Here is a 10578-nt window from a genome sequence, read left to right on the forward strand (position 1 = left end):
AGTAGTTCCTGCCAGTACCCAGCGCTCGCATTACGAGGTTCTGCCAGTAGCGGAGAGGGACTTTGATCACAGAAATTCCTTTCCTTTTGATCTTGTCCCTTGATGCATAGCATCCCCTTTAGTATTTTTATTTTATTTTTTTTCGGGCTCTGTTCTCTCCCTTGGATTTTTACGTTGTTTGTTACTACAGTATCTGAGCACAGAAGAGTTTCGACTCTGGATGGCTTTTCAGGAGAGCTCTAAATTCAGCACTGGGTTTTTCTTTCAAAATCCGACCTCTGTAACGCTCTCTGAAAACTGGAAAATCTGGTCTTAACCTCCTCTGGGAACTCTAGACTTGAGGTTTTCTTACCTGCCTTACTCTAGCTGCTTGTGTTAGCAGTCTGGTCTCCCTCTCGTTCCTTTGCAACCCCCATCAGGGGAGAGCTCCTTGGAAGGCAAAGTCAGAGCTCTGGACTCCAGTGACTGTCCTGACCTTCCTTCTGAAGGTGCCTGCCTCTTCCTCTCTTCATTAAAAGACCAGCGGCTCCAAGCTGGACAGTGTGAACGATCCCCTTGGTGCCTGCAGGTTTTCTGTGTGCTGCTGGGGCTGGCTGCAAAGCCCCCCAAGTCCACTGAAAGTCTCTGGTTAGGTCTTGGTGGGCTTCCTCCACGCGTCTGTGAAGGGCAAAACAGCCCAAGGTCCCCTGAGTGGTCTCTGCTTTTGGAAGATGCTCTTCCATGGCCCTTTTTCCTGCAGCAGCTCTCCTGTGCTGCAGCCCCGGGAGCGCGGTGCTCCAAGTGCCTCTCCAGCACTGCCAGTGAGAGCTGAGCTGCTGTGTCGTGCTAAGGCTGTGCCATGGAGAGTCTGGATTCATTTTTCAACTCAGGTAAAAACAAAAAGGGAAAAGAGGGGTGTAGGATTTGGTCTAGTTCAGCCGGGGGGGCTTTACTGTGGCCACAGTCGGCTGCCGTGAGCGTGGGCTTCCAGCAGCAGGGCAGACGCTAGGTTGTAGCTCTCTGCAAGGGTACTTTCTCTCAAGTTTTGCTGCAAAAATTTGTGTTCGGCCTCCATGTGATGTGTGTGTGCTGTGTGTGTGTGCTCTCCTCCTCCCCTCTGCAAGACAAGGCCGTGCTCTTCTCTTGCTGTTGGAGCGCTGCTCACCAGAAGGGAAAAGGGGCCCTTCCCTTCTCCTGTGGAACGTCTGTCTGTGCTGACCACGTTCTGTGTGTACTTGTGGCGTGTGTCAGGTGTTGCTTGCGGAGTACAAGATGGGTGTAAATGTGCAGAAGAGAAAACTGCTGCTTCAGAAAAGTTCTGCGGAGCATGGTGAAGCGGTTTGCAGTTTCAGAGCAGATCAGCCAGAAAAATGAGGGAGCAGCAGTGCATGCTGAGCCTTCTGGGGCTGAGGGGGGCAAGAGCGATGAGGGGAGCCTTTCATTCCTCAGAATCCCGACAAGCACGTGTGTACCAACCACCTGGGAGATTCTTTGAGGCAATCTACATGAAACCTCCGAGGAGCGCTCGGTCTGTAGTAGCACAGAAACAAAAGGTGCTTGAGCTTCAGCTCCGCCAGCTCGCGTGCGGATCTTTCATCTTCCCACAGAGCAGAGCGGGAAGCTCGAGCCCTCCCTGCCGGGCTCTTCGTGTTCTCTCCAGGTCCTGGGACGGGTACCAGCCTGCCTGTCACCCTTTCCGAGGGGGAAGTGCTCTGTCATTCCCCTTGCTGAGGGACAAGGACCAACAGGTCGACTTTAACACAGTCCTATCGAGCAACGTCGCTGGCACTTGATCTTTCAAAGCTTCTGTTTTTCTTTCCTTGGTTTTTGAACAAAAACAGCCAAGAAGTTCTGCACAGTGTTTGCTGTCTGTATTAACTGCGAGTGTCGTCGGGCTGCTCGATAGCAGTGTTTTTGGAATAACTTCTGGGGGAAAGAAGTATTTATTTATTGACTGTACATTACTGTGCGTCTTTGTGTGCTGAAGTGTGGGTGTGTGTTGTTGTGCAAACAGAGATACATCTTTTCACTGTTCTTTACAATATCTTGTAAATGTTTACCAGGAAATTGTGTCTATATATGATATATATATATACAGTATAGAGAGAAAATATGTGAATTAAGTGGGTTATTTTTTGAGGGAGGGGAGAAGAAATCTTTTGCTTCTAAGAACTGTGTGGTTTCTATAGCACCTATTCCATGACGTGCCAATCTGTCACCGTCCCTGTCCTATGAGAATTGTTCAGGAAGCTCCGAGCAGAACCACCATCACATCCTCAGCTTGGCTTGCTTTTAGTTCTGACTTTAAAACTGGGAAAGGAGGGGAAAAAAATGCTTAAAAAAAAAAAAAAAAAAACAAAAAGAAGCTTTGTTCCCCCTATGGTGCCACCCCAGGAGCCCTAGGCTTGAGGTCTATTAGGTGGTTAAAAGCTATTACAATTTAAGGAAAGGTGTTTGTGGTGCAGCTATTTACAGGCCTTCGCCTGCCTCAGCCTCTCCTGCCTGGCTTGACGGCCCCAGATGAAAGCGTTTTTCGGGGTTTCCGACAGTGTGAATGCCCTGCGGGCCGGCGCGGCCTCTCCCGGCTGCGCAGCCGGAGCATCGCCTGTTTACTGCCGAGGGAGAAGCCCGTTGCTTGCCCATATACAGTCATCTCCTCTGGCTCCTTGGGGGAGAGGAATGTCTCATCCCAGCGGCCCCGAGCAGCTGAAATCCCAGCTGTGCAGTGACACTGTGCGCTGGCGACTATCTTTAGCTGGCTCCTCTTGGCTCTGGGCACCAGGGACTCGAGCCGCTGTGCCTTCCGACTCGAGACTGCCGCATCCTTCCCCCAGGCACAGCGACGTGTCCTGCTTGCCCCCGGCCGGCAGTCCCTGCTCCGGTGAGGGACAGACCCCACGGGCTGAACATCCGCAGAGCTGGGGGAGGATTCGCTCTATCTTCTGTCAGAGCTGCTCAGCTCACAGATAATCCTGGTGTGAATCTTTGTGTCCTGGCCCCGTGTTCCCCTGAGGGAGTTATTAGTAGATCCTTTTTCCACATTTGAGCTTTCTGCTGCTGCCACCCACCAACTGATGGTACCCAGCTCTCTTCGGGTTACTCATGTAAATGCTTTAGGAGTTGTCTTTGTTCCAAAAGGTGAGATTTTCACCAGAGTTTTCCTTTTACTGTGTTGAGTCTCTGAATTGCTTTGCTGTTTTTCATGAAGACTGAGAGGGTGTTTTTTGCCTGGAAACTTGTTGCTGCCGCCCTGTTCTCCTCTTATCCAGCCTCTTTCATTCTGAACATCCCCTAACGTATCCAAATACACCTTTTATTGTAACTAGAGCCAGCGGGGGAAATGCAGGTATCGACCGTTGTCTGAAGTAACAGACAGCTCAAGAGAAGTGACTATTCCTGATGGGGTAGCTTGAAATCCCAGTTCTGTTGGGAACCCCTCCATGGGCGAGCTGAGCCCACCCTGGGGACACAAGCCTGGTGGCACGCTGGTGCTGAGGAGCAATTTACGGGATGAGATTCTTCTCAGTCTTTCTTCTTTCCTGACTTGTTTACTTATCTCGGTCTGGCTGGCTAGTTTTCCTTTCTTTTCCCTACGTTTACTTTGAGTAGCTGGCTAATTCTCTGTGCTGGGAGCCGCTGTGGCTCAGACAGTCCTCAAAATAGATGTGGGACTGGTTTCAGGGTTCTCATCATGTAAGTTTGCTTTTAAAAAAACCTCTTCTCCTGTCTCAAATTGCTGCTCTCTGCTGTGGCGTTGCTGTTCAGCTCGTGGTAGCCTCTGAGCCCGTTCATCACTGGGGACAAAATGATTTGTCATTTCATCAAAGCCTCTGTCGAACGGTTTTCACTCCGTTTGGGAATTTGCACAAGTACCGAGCGGTTCTGGGCACATTTTTGGCATCTTTCTCTTGTGTGAGCACAAACTGATAGCGAAAGAGCACAACTTGCAGGCGGAGCGACAATTCCCTGGTGTCATGGAAGAGTCGTAACTCTCACCAAAACCAGTTTTCAGAAGTCCTTAGACAAGTTTTCAGATACCCTGAAGCAGATAAAGTGCCACGTGCTGTTACCTGCTGTCCCAGGTGCTCCCGTGAGCTTCAGCCAAGGTCATTTCTCTTGTTGCCTGCCCTGGAGTAAACACACATCACTGATTGAGGCTCCCCAGGTCTCTGTGGTCCCCAGTCATGCTCACCGCGTTGATGTTCTGTGGCAGCAGCGTGAGCCAAAGTTAAGGTGGTTTTGGTGCCGTAACCGTGCATTTCTACAGCTTAAAGTGTTTGGATTTCTTCTAAACTTTGTCCAAATCCTGAATTTCCTGGAGAATGTACGTTGTTGGAATAGCCATAGTAGTCTTTTAATACATGTCTCATTTTAGACAAGTGAGAACCGTATTCAACCTTTAATTCCTGTTTGGTAGTTTAAGAAATTCATTTTTTAAAATTGATTTTGCACATGGAGGCTGAGCCAGGAGCCCTGAGATGGGGCTGCAGGTGACAGCCTCTGCTCTGTGGCCGGGCATGCTGGCACATGAGGGGCCCTTGTGGGCTCTGTCCCAGGCAGCCACCGAAAAAAACGGCAGTCCGGGCAGGATGAGAGCCTCCGAGGAGCTCAGCACCCAGCCATGAGGTGCTGCTGCTGTGGGAAGTGGTGAGGACGAGGGCTGCCTTTCGTCCACTTTTTTGTAAGAGGCAAAAAGGCCATTTATCCTTCTTTCTTTCTTTTTTTTTAACGCATCAATGCTAAAATTTGAACTATGCACAAAGTCTTGAAAAGCACGTGGAAGTCTTAAGAATCCGTGTGGCTTCACTGCTAGGGGAGATAAAGAATTGAAAATCCTAATATTAGATACTAAAAAGTTCATTTACATGACTCTGTATGAAGATCTACTTAAATTCTCAGAAATCCGGTCTCTTCTTGGAGACTTGATTTCCAAGAGCCAGCAAAGGATAAAAGCTGTTTTTCGCAAACAGGATTAATGAAAACCTTTGTTGGGAATCCCACTCAGCTGTAACCTTAGACCCACGATTGTCACCTCCCGAGTGCCCGGGTGTGTTTGGGGAGCCCGGCGGGGCCAAGGGTGATGCTGGGCTGTCACCCCACCACGGGCAGGACAGGTACCCCCAGGTGCCACGGGACAGGGGATCGCCTCGCCACGGCAGGGCTATGAATGTATCGGATGTGCTGGCGTTAGATTTTTCTGTTGCCCTACACTGAATTGCTGCTTTTCTCTGTTGGATGCCATTTGGGTCTCTGGGAGTCGCTCGATCTGAGCGGAATGAGCACTACAGCTTTTAATATATTTGTAGAAGTGCTGCTAATGTTCTTAGGTTATTTGAATTCCACACTGTGGTATAATATCTGTTCTATATTAATTTAGCCATGCTTTTTTTGGTTTTTTTTTAATGTAAACTGTTCCTTATTGTTGTTCAGAAAGAAAAAAATTAAAGCTCTATTCTCTATGGTTGATGTATTTTCAAACCAATAAAATCCTGGTGGTTCTTTATGGCTGTGCAGTCCCTGGTAAGCTGGTAACGTGGACTTCCCCAAAAACACCATCAGCAGTGCTGCTTCCCCCAGCTCTGAGGGGTGACTGCTGCACCCCAAAATGCTTTTGTCTCTGGGGGAGCAGTGGGGATGCTCAGGTGCTCTTCTTTTTTCTCATTTTTGAGAACAGACTTTTGCTTCCCTCCTCAGCAGACCTGCTCCTTGTGCCCGAAAGCTGCTACTCGTTCGTAATGAGCACCCAAAGCCACAGCAAAACCAGCGGGTCTGCATCGGCTTTGGTCTGGAAAAAGCCCCTCTCATTGCTGAATGTGTTGATAAACGTTCTGCGTGCCATTAATGAAATCGTAATTCCAGCAAAGTTAATCTCCACCGAGCTATTTCTGTGCTCGCTAAGCTGCTGACAAGGAATTTTTCCAAGTGAGAATCAGTGCGTGGCCAGAGACCTTCCAGAGCAGAGCCTGCGCTTGCCCTCGTCCCGCTTCCAGCCTTTCTGCCAGCACGGCTGACTCCCCACTTCCAGCTTTTCTGCAGCGGGGAACTGCAGGACACCTTGACTGGCCCAAAGTTGCGGGTGGCTCTGCACGGCGCCGCTGTCGGAAGGATGTTGTGCCGTGGGGCAACTCAAAGGAGAGAAAAGGGTCCAAATCCTCGGCTGCCACATGAAGTGAATCGCGCAGTGGTGCGGCAGGAGGGCAGAGGGTGCCCGTGCCAGGGCGGCTCCTGGCTGCGGGGCAGCTCAGAGCCGGGACCTGGTGCTGGGTTTTTATATCTGCATTTAATCTTGGGCTAGCACAGAGAAGGCAAAGGAGCACTCCCTGCAATAGTCTGTGAAATGACCTTGGACTTGATCTCGTCAGTTTGCCTTAATGTTTCCTGGATCTACCTCCAGACCTTTAAACCCGTAGTGATACCACAGGCTGCCGCAAGTAAGTGAGTAACAGGAGTGACAAGTTTTTCATTAAAAATGCAAGAAGGGTGAGAGGAGAGCAAGAGGACGAGTCACTCGTGGGTCCCCGCCCTTGCTCGGGGCTGGCACTTGGCAGCTCTGCAGACTCCAGAAGGTTTTGGGGGACTCGGGGGCTTCCAGCACTCCCTGGGGAGGGTGTCGTGTGTGGGAGTGGGGAAGAAGTGAACCCTGATCCTGGGAGTGCTCGGTGCCATCAGCCACCTCTTAACGATGTCATCTGGGTGCCATCAGCCACCTCTTGGCCACGTCACACTTGTCAGTCCCTGGGCTTGAGATTTGTGTCGGCCTGAATGTCGGGTTTCAAACAGCACCAACCGAGTTCAAATGCATTTCTAAAAATGGGAGAGGAGTGAAAGCAAGATTGGATACAAGCTCCAGATTCCTGCCTCGACATACTTATGAGAAGAGGCTTAATTAAATAAAACCTGGTATTTAATTAATCCTTAATATGTTTGCTTCTTGGGGCATGTTTGCTCTAATGGCACAGCATCAGTTTTTAGTGCAGGCTAATTGATTGCCAGGGAGCTCACAGTCAGGAACTTCAAAAGCCTGATGAAGACACTCCCCAAACACGCATAGTTTGCAAAATGTCAGGGTGGGATATAACCAGCCCTTGCAAATGTGTTAATTACCTGATATTAATTGGCAATCTAGTCACTAGAGGCCAGATCCCCAACGTGCCAAAGCAGAAGTGTTCTGCATTCGTGGTGCAGGGAGACTGGCAAAAATCCTGTTTAGATGGAGGAAAGTAAATGATCCCTAAAAGTGAATTTCATTAATTTTTAACTCGGGATACTTTCTCACAAAAGCAGATATCCTGAGGTTGTGCTTTGAAGTGTGCTTGCATTGGTGCAGCTGATCAAGTTTCCACCAGAATCGCCACCTCTGCACGGCAGAGGAGACCCCAGCCTGCACAGCAGCTCCTCGACAGCGGCAGCTTTCTCTCCAGTGTGAGAAGAAAAACCGTCCCTGACGTTGTGCCCCAGGCTGCACACATGGGCGCTTCAGGAGATGCTTCACCATCAGCCCGTGTCGAGGGTGGAAGCTCCTCCGAGAGTGGGAGGGGTAACGGCAGCCCCAGTTTTTTCCATGATCTCGATCCTCCACTGCATGAGTTCGAGCCCTCAGACCGCCTGCACAGCAGCCGGGGAAAGACCAGGCATATTTACAGCAGGTTGTTAACATGCATGAACGAGCACGTTAAATCCCAGCACAAACAAAGTCCTGCTGGCCTAACCGCCTACTTGTGCTAAGGTCTGCTCTGCCCTGGTGACACCTCTAGCTACGGCTGACTCGTCAAGGTGCTCTAACTGGTATTTCAGAGACGCCTTCTTTTGAAGGAAAGCAAAGCCAGGATACAAATGCTGAACCACAACTGGGTGTAGCAACAGCTGGGCAAATCCGTGGGAGAGCCCCGTTTTGCACCAGCCCAGCACGGTTTGCCCGGGCACGGCTCACACACCCTGGCGCCAGGGGAAGGGGAACTGGCACAGACCGTGGGGGCAGCAGCTGGAGCCGGAGCTCCATTTTGCCAGCCTGGGGTCTGGAGTCTCCTTTTGCTGGGTTTGTGTGCAGTGGCTGTGATGGAGAGCACTTGGTATTTCCAACGAGCTGTGCACGTACCTCCCAGCCATGAAAAACAAGCGGGAGCCAAAAGAGCGGGGATGGGTTAGGCTATTTCTTAAGCACAGGGACGCAGAGTGCTTTCTCCTGGAGCGTTTCTCAGAAGGTGGAAGCTCTTCTGCAACACTTTTAGCAGCTGCGTTAGAATGACACGCATGTGTTCGTGATTGTTATCAGAAAGCTCTTAGCTACGATAATGAACAAACTGCCATAATCTGGGCCAATTTAGACCAAAGTGTATTTTCCGAGTAGATTCCAGGAACTCAGCGAGGCTGTTGGGGAGCGAGATGCTGTCATCGCGGCGAGGGGGCTCAGGGCTCAGCGCCTGGTCTCTGGTTTAGTGACTGAGCTGGTCCTTGGGTGGATAAGCTTATTTGAGCTTTTATTAGTTTGGCGAGTGGAACAAAGATACTCGACTTTATCACTAGGACCAACAGCGTGTTGTTGCTGGCTGAGTTACAGGAGTGCGAGCTGAAATCTGAGTCACCCTTCTGCCTGGGAAAACAAAAACAGACTCCCAGGAAATCTGCTTCCCTTTGTTCTCCCCACGGTCCCCCCCCACCGGACCATGTGCCGCTCGCTGGTAGCACAGGGTGGAACCCCCCTCACCTGGCATGGGTACTGTGTCCTCCCTCAAACTAAGGGGAGGCAAACCCACCAGAGATTATATAATTGGCAAAAATTCCACACCCACTGTTTTTTTCACTCTGATGCAATCAAACCTCCACCACAGGCGCGATCTAACAGCTCCTTCCTACTGAAGAGCATTATACATACAAATTTGATGCTCAATTATCCTTGGTTTTTTGTCGAGGATTTCTGGTTATAGGCTGCTTTCAGCAGCTGAGGTTTGACGACCTCTGCCTCGCTGAATTTCTCCTCTCTGGAGGAGGAAGTATTTTGCGGATCGGGTGGTTTAATCCTGCAGGCACTGCCGGAGGAGTGATGCCCTTTCCAGGCCCGCAGCCAGGGCTGCTCAGCACCCTGGCAGAGCTCAGCCTCTGCCAGGGCACGACTGATGGTCTCAGCGAGCCAGCTGATGTCGGGCTGCACATTTTACTGGGTTTAAATCAGGACTCTCCCTCCCGCGTTCCTTCTCACCTCCTGTTTAAATGAGGAGTCGAGCTTGAGGGCAAGAAAGGAAGCAATGGGGATCCCGTGGCCAGCGGGGCTCTTAGCCGGCAGGCTGTGCTCCGAGCCGGGCACTTGGTGCCCCTCGTGCAGCTCTGCACTGATTTTCATGGTGGATCAACATGAAGAGGTGGGGAAGGAGCTTTTGAGGACCGCTGCCGTGGTGGCCATGGGGAGCAGGAGGATTTTCCACTTTGCTTTTTGCAGCGGAGCACCCTCCCGCAGTGCTTATTGCCAGAGACATGCAGGGAGCTCCTGGCCAGTTCCTCCTGGGGCCTCATCTTGAGCCTCCACCAGTATTTTGGTTTTCATGGGAGCACGTGCTTTGTGGAGGGTTGCAAGACAGGACACTGAAGTGCTTCACTGCTTGAGGCCAGAGTGTTTCACACCCACGTGGGCTTGAGAAGAGCCGATGCTTGTTCCCCAGCCCCAGATGTGGTGGTTTCACGTACATCTCCACCTCCTCCAAACAGGAGCAACTCGCTCAGCGGGAAGGGACAGGTGAAGTTGGGCAGAGCCTGGCTGCCCTTACGGCAGAGGTGACGCAGGAGCAGACTTTGCTCCCCGCAGAGGCGGGAGGCTGCCTGCCCTTATGACACAGTGACATCGGGGTTTGCTTGAGATGTCCCCACAGGTTCCGTGGCCTGTCCCCAGGCTGCCAGGAGTGTCACATAGCGGGTTGGCACTCCATGCGATGTATGCAATTAACCCATTTCTCCACTATAGGGCACTGAGAGACTGTGTGAGAGGAACCAGATCGCCAGAGCGGCCCCACTGGAGCACCCGGTGTCCGCTGTTAGTCGCTGTTTTATGCAATTCTTAGTTTAATTCTGAAAAGGTCCCATCCTGGGAGTTAATTGTGTGGTAGAGTGGAGAAACAGTGGCATTACCCATCTTAGGAGCTGCCAGTAAAGTGGTGCACCAGCCCAGCAGAGCCTTTTACTGGTTTGATGGCAAAGAATGTGCTTCAAAAGTGGGACCTTCCCACAGATAAGAGGCCTGTCTTTTTTTCTTTTTTTTTTCCCAAGTACAGTCACTCCTTCACCATATATTACTTGCATATCATCGCCCTGATGGTTCCGGTGAAATCATAAACCGAAGGTTCGAAGCTCAAATGTCTGCGTGAGATGGGTCTGGCAGGGTTTGCTATTGCCATCCACACCGCAGGGTGGAATTACAGCTCTAATTCATATACATGGCGTAACAGACCAGGCCTCTGCGTTTAACTCTGCCCCTGCATTGCCGTGAACTCCAGTCCAGTGCTGCTGATAGACATGGTGGGAGAAAGGTTCACATATATATAAATTTATATATATATCATATATATATCACATATATTATCTATAATATTATATATTATATATTAATTATAT

Source organism: Apaloderma vittatum, unplaced genomic scaffold (genome assembly GCF_000703405.1).
Source record: "Apaloderma vittatum isolate BGI_N311 unplaced genomic scaffold, ASM70340v1 scaffold24968, whole genome shotgun sequence".
Classification (NCBI taxonomy): Eukaryota; Metazoa; Chordata; class Aves; order Trogoniformes; family Trogonidae; genus Apaloderma; species Apaloderma vittatum.